The sequence below is a fragment of the Zootoca vivipara genome, chromosome Z2 (assembly GCF_965207765.1).
Source record: "Zootoca vivipara chromosome Z2, rZooViv2.hap1.1, whole genome shotgun sequence".
Taxonomy (NCBI): Eukaryota; Metazoa; Chordata; class Lepidosauria; order Squamata; family Lacertidae; genus Zootoca; species Zootoca vivipara.
In genome coordinates, this window is record NC_142585.1 from 49,303,652 (window position 1) to 49,329,108 (window position 25,457).

At 48.3% G+C, this 25,457-nt stretch overlaps 1 protein-coding gene and 1 long non-coding RNA gene across 26 annotated transcripts in view; one reads left to right on the top strand and one right to left on the bottom strand.

The window, feature by feature from the left end:
* Positions 1-25,457, top strand: part of DAB2IP (DAB2 interacting protein) — a 295,193-nt gene that overhangs the window by 161,709 nt on the left and 108,027 nt on the right. The window contains exon 1 of one of the 25 annotated variants that reach the window (XM_088665376.1): positions 8,886-9,835. The exons of 21 other annotated variants lie outside the window; for them this stretch is intronic. The gene's annotated coding sequence lies outside the window, so the exon portion shown is untranslated. Of the gene's footprint in view, positions 1-8,885; positions 9,836-10,332; positions 10,598-11,515; positions 13,372-23,646; positions 23,812-25,457 lie in introns of those variants that run through there. 3 more of the 25 variants (XM_088665380.1, XM_088665382.1, XM_088665379.1) reach the window with 3 other exon arrangements.
* LOC148686674 (uncharacterized) lies at positions 6,723-10,275 on the bottom strand. The gene is made up of 3 exons (XR_015948776.1): positions 9,832-10,275; positions 7,751-8,746; positions 6,723-7,167 (listed from the first exon to the last, which is right to left on the bottom strand). It is a non-coding gene; the product is annotated as an uncharacterized LOC148686674 (long non-coding RNA).

The following is a 25,457-nucleotide window of genomic DNA, read 5'->3' on the forward strand; positions in this document are numbered from 1 at the left end:
TAATAATAATAATAATAATAATAATAATAATAATAATAATAAATTTTTATTTATACCCCGCCCTCCCCAGTCAAAAAGCGGGCTCAGGGCGGCTGACACCAACAGAACTACAATAAAACATAAAAACAATTAATTAAAATACAGATTAAAATACAGTATTAAAATTTAAAATAAAAAAATAAAATTTAATAACAAGAATACTAAGCTTAAAATGTATGAACTGCAGCTAGAATCTTGTTGTTTAGTCATTTAGTCGTGTCCGACTCTTTGTGACCCCATGGACCATAGCACGCCAGGCACTCCTGTCTTGCACTGCCTCCCGCAGTTTGGTCAAACTCATGTTCGCAGCTTCGAGAACACTGTCCAACCATCTTGTCCTCTGACGTCCCCTTCTCCTAGTGCCCTCAATCTTTCCCAACATCAGGGTCTTTTCCAAGGATTCTTCTCTTCTCATGAGGTGGCCAAAGTATTGGAGCCTCAGCTTCACGATCTGTCCTTCCAGTGAGCACTCAGGGCTGATTTCCTTAAGAATGGATAGGTTTGATCTTCTAGCAGTCCATGGGACTCTCAAGAGTCTCCTCCAACACCAGAATTCAAAAGCATCAATTCTTCGGCGATCAGCCTTCTTGATGGTCCAGCTCTCACTTCCATACATCACTACTGGGAAAACCATAGCTTTAACTATACGGACCTTTGTCGGCAAGGTGATGTCTCTGCTTTTTAAGATGCTGTCTAGGTTTGTCATTGCTTTTCTCCCAAGAAGCAGGCGTCTTTTAATTTCGTGACTGCTGTCACCATCTGCAGTGATCAAGGAGCCCAAGAATGTAAAATCTCTCACTGCCTCCATTTCTTCCCCTTCCATTTGCCAGGAGGTGATGGGACCTTAACATAAGCTAGAATCTTATGTTCGTTTTTTCACCTTGTCCTCATCTGAAGAATGCCCATCCCCCCACCCCCTAATATACTTAAGAGGCTCTCTTCTCCATTCTTCAGAGAGTGGCTGGAAGTAGGGAGGCAGAAAAAGATCACCCTTTCCTTCCACTCTGCAGGCAAGTCCTGGATTCTCCCTACACCCCATTTCCTTCATATAAATATATCTTTTGAGCACCACAGTTAACACATATTAAAGGCCTATACAACTGATGGTAGAGACACCCACTTGAATGTCCAGTTTGCAAACCTAGGACTTAAGTGTCCTTCAATGATCCCACTCCAAAATTTGTTTTGATTTTGAGCATCACTGTGAGAGTCTGAGGTAGATAACACTTTAACATGCACTACTTAAACCAGTGATGGCCAAACTTGGCCCTCCAGCTGTTTTTGGCCTACAACTCCCATCATCCCTAGCTAACAGGACCAGTGGTCAGGGATGATGGGAATTGTAGTCCCAAAACAGCTGGCGGGCCAGGTTTGGCCATCACTGACTTAAACCATCATAAACTAACTGACTAGTATATTTCAAATTAAAAGCACATTATATATTAAAAGTGTATCAAACAAGGCAACTAAAACCTAAACAAAACATGTTGAGTTGAAAAGAAAAAGGATGTTTTCAGGCCCCCAATCCATGCACATTTTACTTGTGAGGAAGCCCCATTGAACTTGGTTGGGATTTACTTCCGAGTAACAGTGGCAATTTCAATATGAAATCTTAGGCACAGTATTGTACCCAGAGCTCAGAAACCGATCGCATTTATGAAATTCCTTGTCGCAAAACGCACCTAGAACAATGGGAGTTTAGAACACTGCCTACCTCAGAGTTGTTGTGAGGGTTTAAAGATGGGGAGGCAGAGAACCATGTTCACTATCTTGAGCTCTTTGGAAGAAAAGGTGGGATATAAATGCAACAAATAACCAAACAGATTTCTGTATTGTTTGCAAATGGATATTTTTCTGGAAGCAAATAACACAGATATAAATGAGTGATAAACTTGCGCAGTATTCCAGTGGAGTTCAGGAAGTGGCTTTCACATCACATGTAAGCTTCAAATCTAACTTGGAAAATTAACAGGGAAACATCTGGAAAATGGAGGAAACTTCAGTCGTCTGTGACTGGACCTAACGGTCAAGGGTCCCTTTACCTTTACCATGTGAATTCATCTTGTAACTCCCACAGACCCCAGCCAGAATGCAGGTTGAGGAAGCCTGTTCTAGCCATTACACCACACTGCTTATTTTACTTGCACCCAGTGCAAGGAGTTATACGCAGGCTGCTTGGGAGCTCAGGCTGGAATGCAGTTTTGGAAAGAGGAAACAACTTCTCTGTGTTTGAAGCCACTGCAGGTTATTCCACCTGTCTTTGGCCCTCCTCACTCCGTGACTTTCTTTGTAAATTGTCAAATTGGGATTGGCAAGGGTTCAAATCCCCACTTAGCTATGATGCTTAATGGGCGACTTCAGGGTTGCTTGGTGGATAAAACCAGGGAACGAGGAGCATGCATGCTGCCCTGATTTGTTGTTGTTGTTGTTTAGTCGTGTTCGACTCTTTGTGATCCCATGGACCAGAGCATGCCAGGCACTCCTGTCTTGCACTGCCTCCCGCAGTTTGGTCAAACTCATGTTCGTAGCTTCGAGAACACTGTCCAACCATCTCGTCCTCTGTCGCCCCCTTCTCCTAGTGCTCTCCATCTTTCCCAACATCAAGGTCTTTCCCAAGGATTCTTCTCTTCTCATTAGGTGGGTGGCCAAAGTATTGGAGCCTCAGCTTCAGGATCTGTCCTTCCAGTGAGCACTCAGGGCTGATTTCCTTCAGAATGGATAGGTTTGATCTTCTTGCAGTCCATGGGACTCTCAAGAGTCTCCTCCAGCACCATAATTCAAAAGCATCAATTCTTCGGCGATCAGCATATCATTTTAGGGGAATGAAATGTAATTTTTGCTAATTTCTTATGTGAAAAGGAGTCCTGGTAGACCACAAACTTGAGTCAACAGTGTGATGCAGCAGCTAAAAAAGTCAATGCAATTCTGGGCCGCATCAATAGGAGTATAGCATCTAGATCAAGGGAAGTAATAGTACCACTGTTTTCTGCTCTGGTCAGACCTCACCTGGAGTACTGTGTCCAGTTCTGGGCACCACAGTTCAAGAAGGATCCTGACAAGCTGGAACGTGTCCAGAAGAGGGCAACCAAAATGGTCAAAGGCTTGGAAACAATGCCTTATGAGGAACGGCTTAGGGAGCTGGATATGTTTAGCCTGGAGAAGAGAAGGTGAAGGGGGGATATGATAGCCATGTTCAAATATATAAATGGATCTCATATAGAGGAGGGTGAAAGACTGTTTTCTGCTGCTCCAGAGAAGCGGACATGGAGCAATGGATTCAAACTTCAAGAAAGAAGATTCCACCTAAACATTAGGAAGAACTTCCTGACAGTAAGAGCTGTTCGGCAGTGGAATTTGCTGCCAAGGAGTGTGGTGGAATCTCCTTCTTTGGAGGTCTTTAAGCAGAGGCTTGACAGCCATCTGTCAGGAATGCTTTGATGGTGTTTCCTGTTTGGCAGGGGGTTGGACTGGATGGCCCTTGGGGTCTCTTCCAACTCTATGACTCTAAGCCTGCAAACTCCATTCAGAAGCTAAGTTTATTGAGCTTGGTACTTTTCGTATTCCAGAAATGAGCAGCTGAGGGATGAGTGGTGTGTGTGTGTGTGTGTGTGTGTGTGTGTGTGTGCGTGACCCAGGCTATGGGTGGAGTTATGTACACTCTGGTTTAAAAATAGTTTAATAAACTGCAGCCTGGCACTCCATCTTCCAAGACAGGTGAGCAAAAGAAGAGCCTGTTGGACCAGGCCAGTGGTCCATCTAGTTCACACTGGCCAAGCAGATGCCCATTATGGGAAACCAGGGAGCAGAAAATAAGCACAATAGAAATGCTCTCCTCCCCTGTGTAAATCCCTGCACCTGCTATTCAGAAGCCTTGCTGCCTCTGACTGTGGTCGCCTTCCCCAACCCCCATGAATTGTCTCAGTCCCCTTTTAAAACAATCCAAGTTGGTAGCCACCACTGCCTCCTGCAGGAGGGAGTTCCGCAGTTGGACTTTGCACTGCGTGAAGAAGGACTTTCCTTGATCTGTCCTGAAGCTTCCAGCATTCAGCTTCATCGGATGCCCCGGAGTTCTAGCATTACGAAAGAGACAGGGGGACTTTTCTCTGTGCGCTTTCCCCATGTTGTGCATCATTTTATAAACTCCAATCATGTCTCCTCTTATCACCTTTCCTCTCAAGTAAAAGGTCCTAACCACTGCAACCTTTCGCTCTGTCTCCTCGATCATTTTTGGCTGCCCTTTTCTGAAACCTTTCTAGCTCCAGCATATCCTTTCTGACCCCATGACATGCATAAGTGAGGCAGATTTCTATGTTCCTTGTTGTAAGCTGCTTGTTCTGCATCTGAGATTCCACCAGGCTCTGCCCACACACCTAAGCATCAGCTCCTGTTTGTGGTTTCCAACATGAGAGCCTTGGTCAAGGAGTTGGGACGCCCACTTTGCAATCCCCGCTCTGTTCTGAAGCTCAGCAGGGGACACCAGGCCATTCTGTCACTCTTAGCCTAACCTACCTGGCAGAGTAGTTGCACAAATAATTTTGAGGGTGCTGCTGCTGCTGATGTGGGGGACCATGCATACTGCCCCTGGCCGCCTCTGGGGAAATGGGACAGGTTAAAAACCATTTTTCATGGAAATACACCTTTGCAACAATAATGGCTACAGATTTGGTGACTTCAGAGTGATATTCTCAGGAGCAGAAGTGCTACTCTCCGCCCCCCAACCCCCCCCCAATCCTTGCATTGCACAAACGTAAAGCTTTGCTGTGTTTTATTTCCCCAGTCATGTTTTTGTTTTTTAAATGAAGAGGTTCGTGGAGTACCTTTTTAGTGGCCTTGCCAGAACTTAGGCCCCAGTGTGAGGTTTTGAGCCGAGCTGGGGTGGGGGTGGGGAGAATACAGATGCCCTCTGCTGAGGTTATGAAGGGGGAAAGAGCTGGACACAGAGACATGGGCTGCTGCCAAGAGATTTACGGCAAACAACGGGGTGGGGAGGTAGGGGTGGGGTGGGTGAGCAGGCGCCAAGGTAATAAAGCAAATGACTTCAGCAGTAGCCTTTAAAAAGACAATTGCCTCATCGCCCAAGTGAGGATGGCGAGGGGCACCTGCCATTAACTCTCTTGGCGGGGCTACGTCACTTGGGCTTTGGGGTTGTCTGGTCGCTGCTGGCAAAAGGCTGGAGTCTTATGGCTGAAGTAGCACCCACCCACCCACCCATATTTGGAGGGAACAGCTCTTTTACAGGCTTCACCGTAACTCCACCTCCCATTGATTCTGGATGCCCCTGCAGAAATCACGCTGCTTTTCTGTGGCTCTAACCAGGGCTGTGTGTAAAGAGCCAGGGTATACTGAGTTGTCCGTGGTTGAGGGTCAGACTAGGGCTTGGGAGACCAGGGTTCAAACCCCGCACAGGGTGACCTTGGGGACCGGTCACTGCCTCTCAGCCTAACCCACCTTGCAAGGTTGTTGTGGGAGAAGGAGGAGGAGCACGTGCTCTACCTTGAGCTCCTTGGAGAAAAAGTTGGTGCATAAATGCAATCAATCAATCAATCAATACTGTAGTCAACCAGCCAGAGGCTTCGTACTACAACTCCCCTGGGCCTGGTCTCTGTAGCAGGGCTGTGGATAGGTAGTGGAGCCCCCCGTTTTTTACTCCAGGCTCTAGATATCTTGCCCTTCTCCTTCTCCTCACCCCTTTTAAAAAGTGAGGACCCCCCCCACACACCTGGTCCTCATTCACCAAGAGGCCAAATTCTGTACATTTATGTGAATTTCTGCCCTGGGCCCAGTCCACAAGTCCTCTTTAAGTGCCTAGCAACATTCCTGTAGTGCAGCCTCTTGGCAGGGGTAATGGCGGTTTTGCCTAAAACTCAGGGAAGGCTGAAGCAGACCTTTAGCCTGATCTGGCTTGTCTCTTCTTACATTCTTTAAAATTAGGAAGGATTTCAGGTAGGGCTTGGCTGGCTCTTGATCCTGAGGATGCACAATGCTGCAGCATGGTTGCTGGCAGGAGCGAGGCCTCGTCAGCACCTGACACCTGCGCTCAGAGATCTGCACTGGTTTCTGACCTGCTTCTGGGCCAGGTTCAAGGGGTATTGCTGTTAGGTCCTGAACAGCTTGGGACCAGTTGACGTCCTACGAGATTGCCTTGCCCCACATGCGCCCACTCAAGCGCTTCAGTCGGCAGAAGAAACCCATCCTTGAGAATAGTATCGCAGAATTGTAGAGTTGGAAGGCACCCTGAGGATCATTTAGTCCAACCCCCTGCAATGCAGTTGTCCTTAGTGACCTTAGCGTTATCAACAGTGAGGCATCACCCACTCTTTGGAACTCCCAGCCTCTTGAAACCAGGCAGACACTTTCGCTGTACTCTTCTCAGCACCTGCTAACGAGCATTTTTGTTCAGATGAGCCAACTTAGACATTTAGAAAGCTGCTGTGAGCTTTAATCTGTTTATCGTCAATTGATTGATTGATTGATTGATTGATTGAATTTATTTATATTCCACCCTATAGGCGGAGGCCTCAGGGCGGTTCACATACATTTTGAAATATGGCAACCCTAGTAGTGTCATCACTAATGGAACTGGGAAACAAACTCTGTGAAAGGATGAAACTGTTGTTAATACTTCTTAATAATACTTCCTGTTTGTTTGTTTGTTTGTTTGTTTGAACAAAATAAAAAATTCCTTCAGTAGCACCTTAAAGACCAACTAAGTTTTAATTTTGGTATGAGCTTTCATGTGCATGCACACTTCTTCAGATACACGTTTGTTTGTTTGTTTGTTTGTTTTGTTTGTTTGTTGCATCCTTTTCATAAACTGCTTTGAGGGTGATGGTGTTTTTTTGTATGAAACAAAGCAAATAAATAAAATGAAATGATATAAGGATGGGCGAGTCCCAGGTACTGGTTGGGAGCCTTGGCAGAAGGCCCGGGGGGATGGACATCTGGAAGGTTTTGTGGGGCCCTGGCAAATGTCAGCAGACAACAGGGGTGATGTCACCAGAAAGGTGCCCCCTACAGGGCTCCGGCCCGTGGCAAGCAACCTGGCACCGCTGGTGAGGGCGGGCATGGAAAGCGCCCGGTCAGCGTGGCCGAGATTGGTGATTAATTTGTCACGGACTCCTTTCCACGCTTTCCCTGACAGCTCATAAATCCTCATCTATTCTGCTCCTGAGCTCCAGCAAGCAAGGCAGATCGGAGGAGGCAGTTGGCGGGCTGCGCACACTCGCTCTCATTACTGCTTCTGTTACCGTGTCTGCCTTTTCTTCCCTCCCTCCTGGTACATCCAACATTTTTTTTGGGGGGGGGGGAACGGGGGACAGTACGCCTTCTAAGCCAGGGCAGGATCAGCAGTGTGGAAGAGAGAGTAAACACTAAGGCTGTTGGACCCCAGCAGTGGTACCTCCTCAAAAGAACTCAACACTTCAGTATGGCAACACCTAAACTTTGGAACTCCCTGCCTCTTGGTATTGGACAGGTGCCTCCACTGTACTATCTTTGGCAACTGCTATAAACATTTTTATTCAGGCAATTCTACTCAGCTCTTTAGGGCGCTGCTGCCAGTCTTTGGTCTGATCTGGTTGTTCTATATGGTTTTCGTAAACTGCTCTGAGGTTTGTTGCTTTACAACCAAGCAGTGCATAACTGTTGTGAAATAAACAAGAGGTATGTCCAGACCTTGCTCTGTTTAAGGATCCTGTAGGCAGAGCCCTACCTGAGACCCTTGGAAGAGAATATTGGGTGGACGTCCTGCTAACTCCATGTAAAATTTAATTTTATGTAATAAAATTAAAGCAGATGGGAGCACAAAATGGCCATCCTAGGTCATTTGGGCTGTTAATAATATGGTCCTGATACATTAAAAACAAAACAAATCCCCATTCTATAACTAAGGCACACCCGATGCTAATTTTCAGAGAGGCTTAGTAAGGGCAGCCGCCCAGACAGACTTTTACTGAGATGGCTTCAGCTCGGTCCTGAGCCTATAGCCTAACACCCTTTGTAGGTCCAGCATTTGTGGGGCAGCAAGATGAAGACGGTGCAAATACTTAAATAATCAGCAGTCAGCAAAATGTACGTATCTGTATCTATATATTGTGCATTGCCAGCTCAAGGTAAAAGCAGTCTATCTGAGCAGCAAGATCTTTAAATTTCAGCAATAGTCCTTTTCTGCCCATGATTTTTCATTCCTGCGCTGCAAAGCAGACTTGTTATCTCCAGCGACAAAGTCCACATTTGAGGGGCCGAGGGCAGCAGAGATAAACGCTTGTAAAAAAAAATCCTTTTCCGAAGGATGCTGAGGAATGCACGGTTCCTGGACTTTGGACTCTTGACTTAAGAGGATCGGGCCGAGGCATTTTGCTGCCGATCCCATAGGTCACCCTCCCACTTCTTAGTGCAGGGCCCAATCCTCCCACGACGTTCTCTGCGACCCTGGTCGATCCAAGGTGGCTGTGGGAAGTTCCCACAGAAGTGGTAGAAGCCCCTTCCCTACAGGGTTATACCTGTGCCGTTAAGGGATTAAATGATGCCTACAGAAATTCATCAGGGAAGTCCCTCCCCCCACTCTTCTAGCTTGGCACAGGAAACTCACCAGGTGTGACCTTGGAGTCAGCCACATTGCCTCTCTCAGTGTACCTTACCTCACAGGGTTTTCATGGGGGTTAAATGAGGAGGGGGAGAACCATGTATATATGCCGCCTCAACCTCTCTGGAGAAAAAAAAAGTGATATATAAATGAAATAAATACGTAAATACATAAATAAATGGTACCACTTAGAACAGGGGTCAGCAAACTTTTTCAGCACTTTCCCTCAGACCTTGGGGGGGGGACTATAGGGGGGGGATGAACAAATTCCTGTGCCCCACAAATAACCCAGAGGTGCATTTTAAATAAAATGACACATTCTACTCATGTAAAACCACGCTGATTCCCGGATCGTCCACAGGCTGGATTTAGAAGGCAATTAGGCTGGATCCAGCCCCCGGGCCTTAGGTTGCCTACCCATGACTTAGGAACAGGGGCACCCTTCAGTCTCCCGACTCTTCTATGCTGGACCCCAGGTTGCCAGATTGCCCGCCCCTCCCAGTTTTCCTTTTTAAAAAAACTTATTTTAAAAAGCACAGAACTTTGTTCATGGGGCTCTTGGATGTACTGCAGAGTGTCACACACCACCTTGATTTTGCTGCCCCCCCCCCTGCAGATCTGCGCCCAGAGTGCTTTTGAGTTCTTAGCAATGCTCCTTCATGGATTTTCAGGGAGACCTGCCCATCCCGCGTTTGTATTGATCATCATCAGCAGTCCTCCAGGGTTCCCAGAAGGATGGTGTCCTTCTCACCATCTCCTGCCTGATCCTTCAAAAAGAAAAGAACAAGGGGGAGCTGCCAGGCTTGAACCTATCCCCTTCTGCACTCGGAGCACGCGCTCTTTACTGTGCTAGAGGTGGGAGCACTTTTGCCTGTCCCTTTAAAAGCCCCTGCCTGCTGCAGAAGGAGTTAATAATATTGGCTTTGTCTGCGAACCGGCTGAGGATTGTTCCCTGTAGACTGCGTGCTGGAACAGTTTCCTGAGGCCGCAGGGAGCTGGGCTGGGGTCCAAGAGCCAGCATGCTGAGCCCGGCTGCTCACACCATACAAGGAGGTCTGATGGGGAGAGGAGGCTTACTTCCTGCTTGGGGGGTTGGGGGGTGAGGGCTGGAGGAGATACCAGCCTTTCTTCCCGCCTCCCCTGGCTGCTCCTCACCTGCAAAAGCAGAAAACGGAAAATTCTGGAAAAGACTGGGAAGCAAAACTCACCATGGTAAGTAAGATCTTGTAAGCTTTGCTGTCCGGAGTTTGTGTTGCTCAGAAAACAAAACAATTCCAGCGGTGGCTTCATGCACATACGGTAGTGCATGCTTTCACCATCGCCTCCTTCCGCCTGCAGGCTGAAAGAAAATTCCTCTGGAACTCTGCAATCTGGCACTCCAGTTTACACCCCTCCTTCCAACAATGAATTTTGAAGAAGAAAAGATTCCCAAACAAACAAACTGTCTCTCAAAAGCAGGATGCTCTTTTTATAGCCGGCCTGGTTGTGTTTCACACAAAGGGTGGTTCCCTCGCCTTCCTCCCGGGGCCTCAAATCTGTGCAATTTATGGAGGGGAGGGGAAATGTTGCGTTTTGCCACTTTCTTCTTTTTTTGCAAGTGCAAGCACAGTGTTTCCCGTTTCCTCGCCCACAGTGTATTTTGGTGCCTGGGGCTGCATTTACCCAGGTGACTGTGGGACGTTCCCACAGACGGAACGAAAGTCCTGAAGGGCAAAAGAGACAGCAGCCTCATTGACAATTTCATTTCCCAGAAGGTGGAAGAAGCAACACAGGGATCATCTGTTTTGGACTGGGTCCTCACCAACAGGAAGGAACTCGTCATCATCAACAAAGTAGAAGTACTGGGAAACTTGGGAGGAAGTCACCATGTCCTCCTGGATTCCAGGATACAGAGGCAAGGGAAAGCGGAGTCTAGTTGGACATGCACTCTAGACTTTCAGAAGGCAAATTTTGAAAAGCTGAAGGAGCTACTGGGTGAGATCCCATGGTCAGAAATACTCAAAGAGAAGGGAGACCAAGATGGATAGGAGTTTGTAAAAGGAGAAAAATTGATATAGTTTAGTTGGTTAGAGCATGGCGCTGATAACACCACAATATTCCAGGTGTGGTCTGACCAAGGCAGAATAGAGTGGGACTATGACTTCCCTTGATCTAAACACTCTTCTTCTTTGGCGATCACTCGTAGCCAAGTAAGATTATCTTCCATGAACATGGTCTTAACAGTGAGTCTGTAAGTGACTGTGGAGGCCAATTCTGGATCCACACTTCCTTCCACAGTGGGGACTTTGGTTTCCGGGTGGGAGTTGATCATGGTGAGGGTTTGCCAAGCGTGCCTTCCTCTTAGCAGATTTCTCCTGTTCATCCTGGGTTCGAGTGTCTTCAAAGCCCATGACACATTTGTTCTCCAATTGGAGCGCTTGTAGGCCAGTGTTTCCCAGTTGTCAGTGTTTATACTACATTTTTAAAGATTTGCCTTCGAAGAGTCTTTAAACCTCTTTTGTTGACCACCAGCATTACACTTTCCATTTTTAAGTTCGGGATAGAGTAGTTGCTTTGGAAGACCATAATCGGACATCCAAACAACGTGACCAGTCCAGTGAAGTTGATGTTGAAGAATCATTGCTTTGACACTGGTGATCTTTGCTTCTTACAGTACACTGGCACTGTGGTCTACTAAGACCATAGATGCTTTTCACATATAATACTGGCAATACAGTAGTATAATATATGTTACTGGATTACTAATATTTGTTGTTGTTTAGTCGTTTAGTCGTGTCCGACTCTTCGTGACCCCATGGACCATAGCACGCCAGGCACTTATAATCTTCAAATATCTGGAGGGCTGTCCCAAACCATCTTCCATGTGACAGCCCTCCAGATATTTGAAGATTATAATCTTTGTAATCTAGTGGTCTTAGCAAGACCCAAACCAATGGATCCAAATGACAAGAAATGAGACTCTCACTAAACATTAGGAATAACTTTCTGAGGGTAAGAGCTGTTTGACAGTGAAGTTGTCTCCTTTGGGAAGTGGTAGACTCTCCTCCCTCGGTGGTTGTTAACCAAAAGGGTTGGCTGGCCACTTGCCAGGGATGCTATAGTGGTGCTTCTTGCCTTGCAGGGGGAATGGACTAGATGACCCTCTGGTTCTATGATTCTATTCAGAGCACAGAACTCAGGAGCTGGAATTATTCTGGATTTAGTGGCCATGCGTGACCTTCCACATATCCCTGAAGGAACCTGACCTTGAGAGAACAATTGAGGGGGGAGGTTTAGATTCAGAATATCACCCCTCTGATGATTTGGCCCATTTGAGTTACCCTTTCATACTGGTGTCCTTGAGGTGTTTCCTAACTCCAAGAAAAGTCACTTAACAAGGAATCCTCATGTTTGCCTTAGCTGAGTCCTAGGTGTGTTTACTCAAGGAATTATATTGAATTCATGAGACTGACACACCCTGCTGAGTGTGGCGAAAATGCCATTCTGAGGCACTTTTTGCTGTTGGGTGTGGGAAGACTGGAGTTCTCATAATCAGGTCTGAATAACCTTTAATTGCACTTTTGTGTTTGCAGGTAGGCTTCAAACCTTTCTCTCCCTCTGCCCCTGCCCCCACAATAATCATTATTTGCATTAATTACTTGATGGCTGTGCTGTGCCTCTGCGGTTGGAGTTGGTGGTGGTTCTCAATCCCAGTTTCCAGAAGCCACAGGAGTGGGGTGAGCATTGCTCTTGTGCTCAGGACCCGCTTGTGGGTTTCCCATGGTGGGCATCTGGCTGGCCACTGTGAGGACAGGATGAGATCTTCATACACAAAGCAGCATCCTTCTCATTTGCCAGGACTTCCCAGCGCTTCACCTGACCAGATAAGGGCATAGGTGGCAAATATCGAAATCTTACAGATTTCTGGGCACGGTTCGTGTGCTCAGAGCTATTGTCATTTTTGCTGTTGCTTCCTGCGTTCAGGGCCAAGACGGGGCTAAGATTACCCCTTTCTTCCCCAGTATCTCATGTGAAGCACCACCCTTGGGTGTTGTTGTTTTTTCAGGGGGGCGGGTGCGTTCTACTTGCTTCTGCCACAAGTACACCAAATTCCCCTTCTAACGGTCCTCATTGCTCTGAAAATGTCAATGCTCAAGTTGATTGCTTGACTTTTTTCTCTCTCTTGCCCTCCCTCCAACCTCTCCTCCTCCTCCTCCTCCTCCTCCTCCTTCTTCTTCTTAAAAAAACCCATGGCTAAAGCTGTTTGCATTAATTATTTCCAGCCTCCCAGATATGTTCCTTTTTGCAGTCCGAGGAAATAATTGGGGCAGATGTTGGCTGAGAGCTGCCTTTCCCATGCTTGGGAAGGAAAGGAGGAGGGGGAGAGAGAAAAGGAAAGCTTGCGTTGGAATTAGATATTTGCAAACAACTGTCATATCTAGGTCACTTGAATATGGTGCGGCAGAGTGGAGGGGCGGGGGAACGAATAAAATCCTTGGGAAAAAGACATTATGGGTTGTTGTTGTTTTTCAAATTTTCTGCAGATCTACACCCATTTGGGGCTGTCAGGTTGGAGGGTGAAGGGGGTGGGGTTGTGAGGCAGACGTTTCCGCCCCCCCCCCACCAGCACACTTGTCTCCTTGCCTGTCTCACCACTGGTTCCATTGTCAATAATGAATCAGCCTCCAAGGAAGATTAAAATGAAAGGGAGCTGCACTCTCTGTTTTAGGGGTTTTGTGTTTTCTGAGTGCCCTGGGACGCAGCAGGAGGTAGGTATCCTTTTGGCTTTAGAGGAGACTTTATTATTATTATTATTATTATTATTAATAGTAGTAGTAGTAGTAGTAGTAGTAGAATTTATGTATTAATCCCCTACTTCCAGGAGAGTCACTTGCACCAATGTTAATACTGTACATTGAGCATACAGATGGCTCAACAGCAGCAGCATAGAATATTAGAATTGTAGAGTTGGAAGGGATCTCAAGGGTCATCTATTCCAGCCCCCCGTAAATGCAGGAATAGTTTGCTCATTGTGTGGCTCAAATCCACAACCTTGATATTAAGAATCTCATGCTCTACCGACTGAGCTATTCCAGGGATACAGTTATCCTTGTTGCTGTTATTGCAGTTAATTTATTAATTGCCTTCTAAACCACCGTCTCAATGTGATTTACACATAAAATAGTTTTAAACCAGCAAACACATGGTAAAGACCCATTTATCCATGAAAACCTGATGGGACAGAAAGGCATCCCACTTCTTCTAGTGCATGCAGATAGTGGGCACCTGCAGTATCTCAAACAGGAATGCAATTCCACAGGACAGGGGCAGCCACTCTCAAAGCCCTGCTCCGAGTTATTGCAGAGTCGGCTCCTGAGGTCTTTGGAGCTTGCATGAGAGACTCTCCCACAGACCACAGTGATTCACTGGGTGCATAAAGGGATAAGGCTCTCTCTCAAGCAACCTGAGTTGTTTAGGGTTAGGGTTAGTATCAACACCTTGAACTGGTAGCAAATTGGCAGCCATTGCAAGTCCTGTAAGCAAGACATTCGTGACTTCCAAGGAAATAATCGGATCAGGGCTGATGCACGTTCCCCTCACTCCCCCCCCCCTTTTCCCATCTGCAATTTCTCCATCTCTTGCTCTCCCATTTTTGCAACAGGTTAAGAGTGTGGGGGACAAGGCCTGTTTCTGCAAAATGATTCATTAATGATGAATTAAATTCTCGTTTACAAAACCGTAATCCTGCTTGATCATTTTTGTCCAGCCCTCACCTTTTCGCTCTTAAAATTCAGTGCACTTCGACTGTTCTGCAAGGGTTTATGAATGTTTAAAAATTGCTTTGTTGGTCCCTGAAGTAATTTGACAAGTCTGTCAGCTATTGATTAAAAAAAAGGAACTACCTGGAATTATTCAAGGATTGGGATGTCTTGGGGAATTAGATAGAAAGTGTAAGAGAGCAGGGAGGGGCGTTATTCCAAATGGGAAAGGAAGTAAGATGTTGGAGAGTAAATATGTTCTCGAAATACTTTCTGAAAAATCCATTATGGCTGTGAAATTAACTTGGAATGAGATACTCGCCAAGGGTCTTCTTGGGGGTGAGGTGGCCAGGCAGGTTCTGTTCATGTTCAACTGGCATTTGCTCCACCAGGAGGAAACTTGGATGGCTTTAGGATTGGACAAATTCATGGAGGAGGAGAAGACTATCAACATTAAACGAGCTACAGTACAGCAGTTTCCGAAAGCCGCAGGAAGAGTTTTGCTCTTGCACTTGGATCCTGCTTCCTGTTTTCCCATTGGGGCACCTGGTTGGCCACACTGAGAACGGGGGCTAGATGGACCATGGGCCTCATCCAGCAGGCTCTTTTTAGGTTCTTACGTTCTTCTGACCAGTTCTGAAGAGGCAGCTGCCACCCTCCTGGGCCAAAGGAAGGAGCCCCCTTGTGCTCCTATAAGACAGCTAAGTGACAGGAAGAAGAACGATGGTGATAAAATAATGTGATACAGTAATAGCACCGGGGGGGGGGAGTTTTACTCCCTCGCTGGGATAGGGAGAATTGACCAGTGATAGGAGCGGCAGGGAATTCAGGAGCAGGCCAAAGGGTTTCTTCCACTGTGCTTAGTGGACTTAAGGAACTCGCTGCCACAATACTGTATATGCATTAGTCACTATTTCAGCTTGGATGGCTGCGAAAGGCAGACGAGGCAATATTCATGGAGGATCAGTCTCATCAGTTGGCTTCTAGCCATCCAGGCCCAGCTAGTCCAGCATTCTCTTCTCACAGTGGCCAACCAGATGCCCCTGGGAAACCTGCAAGCAGGATTTGAGCACAAGAACAGCACTCTGTCCTCGCGTGGTTTTCAGGAGCTGGGGTTCAGAAGCGCTTGCTGCCTCCAACTTCTTGGTTTAACTCTTGAATTCTGGTTGCTGGGAAGCAGCCTGCAGCAAGGCAGGGCACTCACTTTTGTGCTCTGGTTGTGGGCCTCTGGGCCTGGCATTTGGAGGGTGGGGGTGCTCTGGACATCCAGATGTCTTTGCCCTGCATCTTCCATTGTCCTTAACCATTGGCCATGCTGGCTGCTCAGCTGGAGGGCCCCAGTTTCCCTGCCCTTTTGGTCTAACCCAGCACAGCTCTTTTGCACTCCAGATGATGAGCATCTGGAGCAATTATCGACTCAAATCAACTCAGACTTAATTCAGACATCACAAAATCCGATCTCCAAGATCAGGAACATTTCATAGGCCTTTGCCTGCTCCTTCTCTTGCTTCCCTCCCCGCTCTTGCCGCTTCTACCCTTCCTTTCCAGAGTTGCAGCAAGTTTGCTCAGACATCCAAATGGAACTGCAGGCATGAGCTGGAAGTTGCTTGCAAGCCATAGTTTACAAACCAAAGCTCTGGCTTGGTTGCAGCTTCTGGCTGGCAGGTTTGTTTGATTCTGACGAACTTTGGTTATTTGCTTATTCTTCTGCCCTGAACTCTTGGTGTTGGATGCTGGAGTTACCAGTAGCATCTAGGCATGGACTAAAGCCACACGTAGGCAGCTCGCCTTTCAGCAAAGTTGCTGCATCATGTTCTCTCAGTTTGCAGTCCTGGCCTAATACTGGCCTTCTTTGCAGGGATGTTGTGAAGATAGTTGTGATAATTCCAGGGCCTATCCTTAGCATGCTGTGTCACAGAACCGCTTGTGTGATGTGGTTGGATATTTGCAAGTTACTTCAGCCTCCTAAAAGCCTTTATCTGTTCAACTGCAATGAGTTTGCCTGTTTGTCCCTGTGTGATTCTCTGTTCTTCCAACTGTGCCGTCTTCTCCTTGGGGATTCAGCTATACCTCTCTTGCATCCAAGTGACAGGTTGAATGCACAGATGCTTCTTAACTACCCGTCCTGAGATGGGGCTGCCCTTTGCACCTCTTCACAAGTTGTTGTTCTTGGTTTGCTTCCATCTAGCTGGATGAACTTTTTTCAATGCAGGAAACTGCTGCTGCTGCTGCTGCTGCTGCTGCTGCTGCTGCTGCTGCTGCTGCTGCTTTGGACCTCAGCAGTAGTGTGCCATGGCACTTGGAAGGTTATGGGGCAGTAAATGGAGCAGGTGTTGGTCTTCCTTTCACCTCAGCTTCTACCTGATGCTTTGGAGGTGGCAGGGATTGAACCCAGGGACTTCTGCACCCTGAGCAGGTGTTCTGCCGCTGAACTGTGGCCTTCTCCCAACTTGGTGTCTTCTGAGATTTCCTTAGGGCCATGCAGACGTCCCACTATTCGCTTTTTTTTGTTCCCGCTGAGCTCTTTAGCAATGTTTGCAAAGAGGGAAGAGTCACAAGAAGTGCAGCAATGCCTGGAAGGTGCATTGCATTTAGCAAGTGAACGAACAGGGAGAGTTTCACGCCAAGGGGCCCATGTCTTGTCTTTGGACAATGGGGTCACCACACACTGCATTGCAGGCCACTTCCTTTGCTTCCTGCTCTTTTGCCTCAGATGGGATGGCAAAGGACACCAGGTTTGGGGGGGGGGTGTCTTCTGACCTCTGCTGACATCCACTGAGGTAGATGAGCAGATTCCCCCTCCCCAACTTAGGGGCTCTCTTGCACTGTCTGAAGCGACATTTCTCTGATTTCCCAAAACATTTTCTTTGCATGCCGGCAAATATTTTATTTTTAAAGCAGAGAAGAGAAGAAGTACAATTGGCCCTCTGTGGAGCACACCGCACCCCCACCCCCACCTCAGTTTCTACCTGACTCACTGCACTGAGCCGAGCCTTGCTGAGTCAGGACAAAGGCGCAAACAGCTCAGCATCCTGTTTCCCAGCAGCTGTTATTTAAAGGTAGACTGCCCCTGAATCTGGAGCTTCCCCATAACCATCAATAGGCACCAGTAGCCTTCTCTTCCTCCATGCATTTAATTTGATACTGGGGAATTAACTCTTTAAAGAACTTGCCAATATCATAATGTTTTGCTACGAGTCTATGGTGCTGAGTTCGATTCTAGTCACCTCGCCTCAAAAGCAAAATTGTTGAGTTGGGAAAAGGTTCAGAAAGGGGAGGGAGGGACTCCCCTATGAGAAAAGGTTGCAGGCGTTTGGTAATTTTTAGATTGGAGAAAAGGCGAGTAGGAGATGACGTGATAGAAGTTTGTAAGACTACAGGGCGTGGAGAAAGTTGATAGTGAAAAGGTTTTCTCCCATTCTTGTAACACTAGAACTTGTGGAAGATTCAGGACAGGCCAAAGAAAGCCCTTCTTAATGCAGAAAGTCCTTCTGAATGGCTACTAGTCAGGATGGCCGTTCTCTGAATCTGAAGTTGGAGGCAGTGATGACCCTGATAGCTGGAATCTGCAGGCGGGAGAATATTGCTCTTGTGCTTAGATCCTGCACCCTGGATTGCTACTGGCATCTGGCTGACCACTGCGAGAGCAGGATGCTGGACTAGAGAGGCCACTGGCCTGATCCAACAGGCTCTTCTTGCATTCTTACAGTCCTACTGAACTTAAAAAAAAAGAAAAAAAACAGCCACCCAACCCCACACTTAAATAAATATATGCAAATTGGGAGGGGCGGGGGTACTTGAGAGGGCACCCACAAGCCCCACACCAGGGACCACAGAGCCAGACAGGCAGCTGATAACCTCAGAAGTGGAAGAGGTCCCTGGGAGTTCGTGGGCCACCTTCTCTGATGCTAAAGTATGCAAATCTCATTGATTTGCATACCGTAATCCAGTCGTGGAGGGTTTTGTTTGTTTGTTTGTCTTAGTATTTGCAGTGCTGGGTTATTGGTGGCCCACAGAAAGAAAGGCGTGGAAGGTGAGTGAGACGCTTCAAAGCTGATCCAGCGCATCCCTCTGAAAGTTTGCATTCCAGGCCTTCCCTCGCTCTTCAAAGCGTAACACGTGGGGCGTATTAATACTGCTAATTGACATGCATGTGCAAACAGCCACCCCAGTTTAGGAATCGGCAGCCCTGCTCCTGACACGCAGTCTTTCAGCATCAAACACAGACTCTTTATCGCTGTTCCCTCACACCCCCAGTGTACGCTCAGCCGTTGGGTGGCACACGGCGCCAGGAGACTTGGGGAAGTGCAAGGCACTAGCAATCAAATTAGGAAGGCGAGGTTCTGGGTGTGCTAGCTAAGAGCAGACTCCCAAGGTGTGAGCGGGCTCCGCCAGCAGACTGGCAGAAAGCGCAGCCTGGAGGCCTGCTGCACAGAGAGATGGCGTAATTAGCTGCTTCTGAGGCCCCTGCAGCCAAAGATGTGCCTGGTTAATTCCAATCAATACGGGGACTTCCAGCTTCCCTCACCTGTGCAACTCACGGCTGTGAGAAACTCTCAGCTCTCCCCACCTTCTGGGCCAGTTGCATTCCCTACTTTCCTCAATGCTTAAGAGCAGGCATCCCCAAACTCAGCGCTCCAGCTGTTTTGGGACTACAACTCCCATCATCCCTGACTGCTGGTCCTGTTAGCTAGGGATGATGGGAGTTGTAGTCCCAAAATGCCTGGAAGGCCAAGTTTGGGGATGTCTGCTTAAGAGTGCCAGAAGAGGCCTGTTGGTTTAGGCCAAGGGCCCACCTAGCCCAATGTCCCACTTCCCACAGTGGTCAAAGGGATACTAGTACCAGTTGTCATGTTTTGGTATGTTTTACACCCCATGTTTCCTCCAAGGAGCTCAAGGTGGTGCACACACTGCTCCCCCTCCTCATTTCACCCCAACAACAACCCTGTGAGGTAGGCTAGGCTGAGAGACTGCCCCGTGTGTGGATTCGAACCCTGGCCTCTCCCAGTCCAACTGACTACCCCCCTGCTGAGCCTCAGCCTTCCTTTTCTTCCTGATTTCTGTACAGAGTGCTCTGCATCCACAACTTTGCCGCAACTCCCGTCCTTGGCCCTGCAATTACAGATGCACTGCAGCACATGGGTAACTTGCTGCCCCAAAGCAAACTTGGAGCAGTTCTCATTCATTGCTTCTATCCTAGCGCTTTTGTGGTTGGGTGGCTGCATTTTACCAGCACGCAAGTGAGCAGGAGCGTACCTGGAGGAACCTTACTGCAAAATAAGCCTTTTTGTGTCACTGTTGAGTGGTGGGGTGGGGAGAGTCCGAAAGCAAAGGCCTTTCTGCAGTTCTGTTAAACTCCTGAGAGTTCCCTTCTCCCTGGAAAGATGGCAGCAGCCTACTTTGTGTAGAGCCATCCTCTTCCCAGATGTTTCTGCCAAGCCCACACTACAGCAGAGCGTTGAGGCTGGGGCCCTTCTCCTGTTGTTTTTCCCTCATGTGGTATTCTAGGGTAGACTGCCTCTGAAGAAAGAGGTTCCATTGGGCTGCCATGACAACGACGTCCAGACCAGTCTTCAGCCCAGGGGCTGTTGCTCCTTCTTGTTGCAAAGGCACCCTTTTCTGAATCGTAACTGCCAAACCATAAATCCTGTACATTAGCCTGATTTCACAAGACACATGTAGCGGATGAGTAGCTCTCTGGAAGATCTTCCATTACTCCTTCCCCTCTGCCCTCACCCTTGTCTTCCCGGCAGCCTCGTGGACTAATTTGATTGGAGGCAGGGTGTCTGGATTTCAGCCCTCTAAAGAGGTCTCCAAGCATTGTGAATTTTATAGTTCTTCACCACTGATCTGGAAGCTCTGTTCCTTCAGACGCAAGCCCAAAACTGGACAAACGACAAACACAGCTGAGATGTATAGCCTCCCTCAATGTCCAGCAGCCCAGACTAAGTGAGCACAGGGCAATTGGGAGCTTTGGAACTCCCTGCCTCTTGAGATGTAGCAGGCACCTTCACTGTACCCTTTACAGCACCTGCTAAAAAACTTTTGTTAGACAAACCTACCCAGGTGTTCAGAAAGTTAATGCAAGTCTTACAGTAATCTGTTTTTCTTCTATTGTTGTTTTAACTTTTTTAAATGTCTGAAGTTATTGCTGTTAATTTTTCTTAGTGGTACTTTTATTGTTTCATCTTTTTGTAAACTGCTTTGAGGCTTTTTACAATCAAGCAGTGTATAAATTGTATGTGGGCATAGGATGCTGGCATCGAATTGGCCCATTCTGGTTTCACACAAGTCCCTAGTCCAGGGGCATTCTTAGTTGGTGTGTGCACAGCTAGTAACTTTCTTTCTCCAGCTGGCAGCCCCTGTGGAGCAGAGAGCAGGGGGCCCCTAATAGTATCAGAACAGGCTAACTTCTGGGTCAGACCAAAATTCCACTTAGTCCAGCCCTCCTCGGTGTGGCCAGCCAGATGCCCATGGAAAGCCTGGCCTGAGTGCCACATCAGCTCTCCCCACCTGTGATTCCCAGGAGCTGGCATTCAGAGACAGAGGAAGTAGGATGAAGGGGATGCAGCTGCTCACCTACAAAGAAAGGTTTTCATTCTGGAGAAAAGGCAAGTAAGAGGTGATATGATAGAAGCTGGAAGATTCAGGATGGATAAAAGAAAGTGTTTATTTACTCAGCGCATAGTTCAACTGTGGAACTCACGCCCAAAGGAGGCTGTGATGGCCACCAAAAACGATTGGGCAGTTTCATGGAGGAGAGGGCTGTGCATGGCTGCAAGCCACAATGGCTCTGCTCTGCCCCCGCGGTTGGAGGCAGCCATGCTTCTGAATGCCAGGTGCTAGAAGGAGGAGAGACGATGGTTCTTGTGCTCAGGTCTCATGGGTTGGCCACCGTGAGAAGAGGAGGCTGGGCTGGATGAGCCATTGGTCTGATCCAGCAGGCTCTTCTTATGCTCTTATCCACAGGAATACTGGTTTAAACCCCGCACTCCCACACACTGGGCAGGTATTGGCCTCCATCTTTTGAAAGAGCATGTGGAATTGTTTGCTGTTGTGGAGAGAGAGGGAGAGGGCAAACAGGCCATTTCACAGCAACCCATGAAGGTCACAACTAAGAGGTCTCCTGAGACCTGAGCAGGATGCATCCCACCCCTTCTTTCTGGTCTCTGGGTTCAGGTAGAGTCATCTATCAAGAGCGAACCTTTGAAGGAAGTCAGAGAGAAGAACGGATGTGTCAGGAGGGGGCTGAGGGATTGATTGGCTGGGAAAGGCTCCAGCCTGTGGAGGGATGGATGTTTCTAGGCTATGACGGAGCCCTTTCCTCTTATGAGTAATCATGCAGGATTGGGGGAGGGCCATTGCAGGCAGGGCAGATGCTTTGGACCATCGAATTGCAGAGTTGATGGGGACCTCAAAGGTCCTCTAGTCAACCCCTGCAATGCAGGAATCTGAGCTTAAGGATCCCCATGATGGCGCTCTGCACATGTCCAGAAGACTGGTCTTACAGATCTTTTTGAAGTAATATATTCACTGTGACAACAGATATGAATCACTTTGGCTATATAAACTGTAAAGGTAAAGGGACCCCTGACTGTTAGGTCCAGTTGTGGATGACTCTGGGCTTGCGGCGCTCATCTCGCTTTACTGGCTGAGGGAACCGGCATATATTCCAGGTCATGTGGCCAGCATGACTAAGCGAACCAGAGCAGCGCACGGAAACACTGTTTACCTTCCCGCCGAAGCGGTACCCATTTATTTACTTGCACTTTGATGTGCTTTCGAACTGCTAGGTTGGCAGGAACTGGGACTGAGCAACGGGAGCTCACCCAGTCACGAGGATTCGAACCACTGACCTTCTGATCGGCAAGCCCTAACCCCAAGGGTCATCTAGTTCAGCCCCCCGCAATGCAGGAATCATAGCTAAAGAACCTCTGGCATGTGGCAATCTGAGCTCTGCTTAAACACCACCTTGCTGCACAAGGCCACAATCCTGCACCCGCTTCCTCCTGAGTACACATGGGTAGGACTGTGCTGTGATGCTTTCCTGGCCACTGGCTAGCAACCTCTGCTCCTCCATGAGCTGAACTTGTGGGGGGGGGGTGCCCTGCTTTTTCATTTCTGGAAGATTCTGGGTCACTCATTAAGCCCTCGGAAATTGTTGGTGTCAATGCCAGGGGAAGTGGGGGGCAACGCTTCTGCGGCTGCGAGGAAGGAGCAGGTCAGGTTGCAGCTTGGAGACCTAAAGAGCAGCCTGCTGGTAGCAAAATTAGAGGGCATAAACCATTCATCCAATCAGCCCTTCAGCTGGCTGGAGCATTGGGCTAGGCTCTCACTTAAACCGCTCAGCGTATGCAGTTTCCAGTTATAGTTGCAAGCAAATGGCATAGTTAGCAAGCATATAACAAGTAAATGCCCTAGAGCTAGGGAGATCAAGCCCAGATCAAGGCCCCCCCCTCACTTTGGAAGATTACTTATAACACTAGACTTTGTGGACATCCGACGAAGCTGAATGTTGTAAGTTTCAGGACAGATAAACGGAACGACTCCTTCACTCAGTGCATACAGTAATTAAAACTGTGGAACTCCCTCCCCAAGCAGGGCGTGAGGGTGACCAGCTTGGGTGATGAAATCATGGAGGAGTGGGATGTCAGTGTCCACTAGCCATGATGGCTGTGCTCTGCCTGAACACCAGTGGCTGGAAGCCAGAGGAGGGGAGAGGTCTGGTGGTCTCTCCCTCCCTGGAGGTTTTGAGACAGAGGTTGGATGGCCACCTGTCGGGGGTGCCTTATCTGTGACTCCTGCATTGCAGGGGGTTGGGCTAGACGACTCTTTGCGGGTGGGTCCTAAGTCTGCAACTGGATGATCTGGTTGGCCGTTGTGAGAACAAGATGCTGGGCGAGGTGGGCCACGGGCATGATCCAGCAGCCAGCCTCTTCTTACATTTGCTTTTGGGGAGACCCCTTTGGGACCACCAATCTGACACCATCTCACCACTTGTCCCAGGCCCTGAACTGCGGGGTACATGGCACCGCTCCTCCGCGTTCCTCACAGTGCGCAGCGGGTGCTCGCTCGCTTGCTCGCAAGCGCACGGATGTTGACATTTTCGGCAGCTGTGGCTCCCTTCCCCAGCTACAGAGCAGCCAATCAGCAGCTGCGGGAGCCAGATCAAGCTCAAAGCTCGCAGTGTGTGTTTGTGCGCCTCTGCTGCTTTGGCGATGCTGAGCAGGGGCCAGAGGAGGGGAAAGGAGGTGGGCTGGGCGAGGAGGGGGGAACCAGGTGGTTGGGAGCAGTGGGAGAGACGGCCCCCGTTCGGTTTTTCCTTTCCTCAAGCTTTTTCGGCACAGAGAAGGAGGTGCCCAGCTCTCGCCTGACTTCTCCCGCAGCAGATGTTCCATGCCAGGCCACAGCTGTGAGACGGTGATGGGGCGGCGATGGAAGTCCCTTTTGGTGAGGCCTGGGGGGGGGGACAGGACTGATCTCTGTTCCGGAGAAAGCAGTATCCCCAAAAGCTTAACCCTTTTGCGCCTCTCCTGCAACGGCCTTTCGGAGCATTGGTAGCTGCCTCCACTGACACTAACAGCAGATGTTCCCGGGGGGGTTCAGGCAGGGGATTTTAGAGATTGGGGCCTGGGAGCTTCTGTATGCAAAGCATGGGCTCTGCCACTGAGCTGTAACCTTCCAGGGAATTTCAGATAGGTTGGTCTTTGCCAGCCGTTCCTCAGAGTTGCTGAGAATTGAATGGGGGGACCCTCCACTCACAAAGCGTCAGTTCCCGGTGTCGGAGCTGCAGCCCTTTTTCCTTTCCCCTAACTGTTAGCCTTTAAACTGTAGGCTCCCTGGGGCCAGGGAGCTATCTCCTTTCCCGTCTGCATGTACAATAGAGAGGCGTCACGATCCAGAATGGTGTAGTGGTTAGCATTTCTGACTGGGACATGGGAGACCAGGGTTCATATCCCTGTTGGGCCATGAGGTTCGCTGGGTGTGACCTTGAGCTGGCTTCTCAGCCCAGCCAAGCCTCACAGGGTGGTTGTGAGAGTTAAACTAAGGTGGGGGAGGACCATGTAAGCTGCCTTGAGCTCCTTGGAGGGAAAAAGGTGTGATATCAATGCAATTAATAATAATGATAATATTTAATGATTGCTCAGTACCCAGTTTAAATAATAGAGTTGCATCATCTGATGAAGAAGCGTTGCCCAGTTTCACCCTAGGAGAGCCATACTTTAGCCCAGCCTAAGAATTTAGCTGATGCAGCAGCTCAAAAAGCCAATGCAATTCTGGGCTGCATCAAGAGGAGTATAGCATCTAGATCAAGGGAAGTAATAGTACCACTGTATTCTGCTCTGGTCAGACCTCACCTGGAGTACTGTGTCCAGTTCTGGCCACCACAGTTCAAGAAGGATACTGACAAGCTGGAACGTGTCCAGAAGAGGGCAACCAAAATGGTCAAAGGCCTGGAAACGATGCCTTATGAGGAACGGCTTAGGGAGCTGGGTATGTTTAGCCTGGAGAAGAGAAGGTGAAGGGGTGATATGATAGCCATGTTCAAATATATGAAAGGATGTCATATAGAGGAGGGAGAAAGGTTGTTTTCTGCTGCTCCAGAGAAGCGGACACGGAGCAATGGATGCAAACTTCAAGAAAGAAGATTCCACCTCAACATTAGGAAGAACTTCCTGACAGTAAGAGCTGTTCGGCAGTGGATTTTGCTGCCAAGGAGTGTGGTGGAGTCTCCATCTTTCGAGGTCTTTAAGCAGAGGCTTGACAGGCATATGTCAAGAATGCTTTGATGGTGTTTCCTGCTTGGCAGGGGGTTGGACTGGATGGCCCTTGGGGTCTCTTCCAACTCTATGATTCTATGACCTTGGGACTTCTATAGACGCAGAACCTTCTTCTGCCTCTCCCTCTACACAACACAACATCCCAAGCCTCCATGCTTCTTCCATTTTCATTGTGTCCCCACATCAGTTTCTGCATTGTAAATCCCTTTCAGCAGAGACCTGTTCTATACTTTGCAAGCGCCAAGGACATTGATGTGCCATAGGAACCCTTATTATTAAGAACAGGCAATGGATTTATTTAATTAGCTGGTGCAG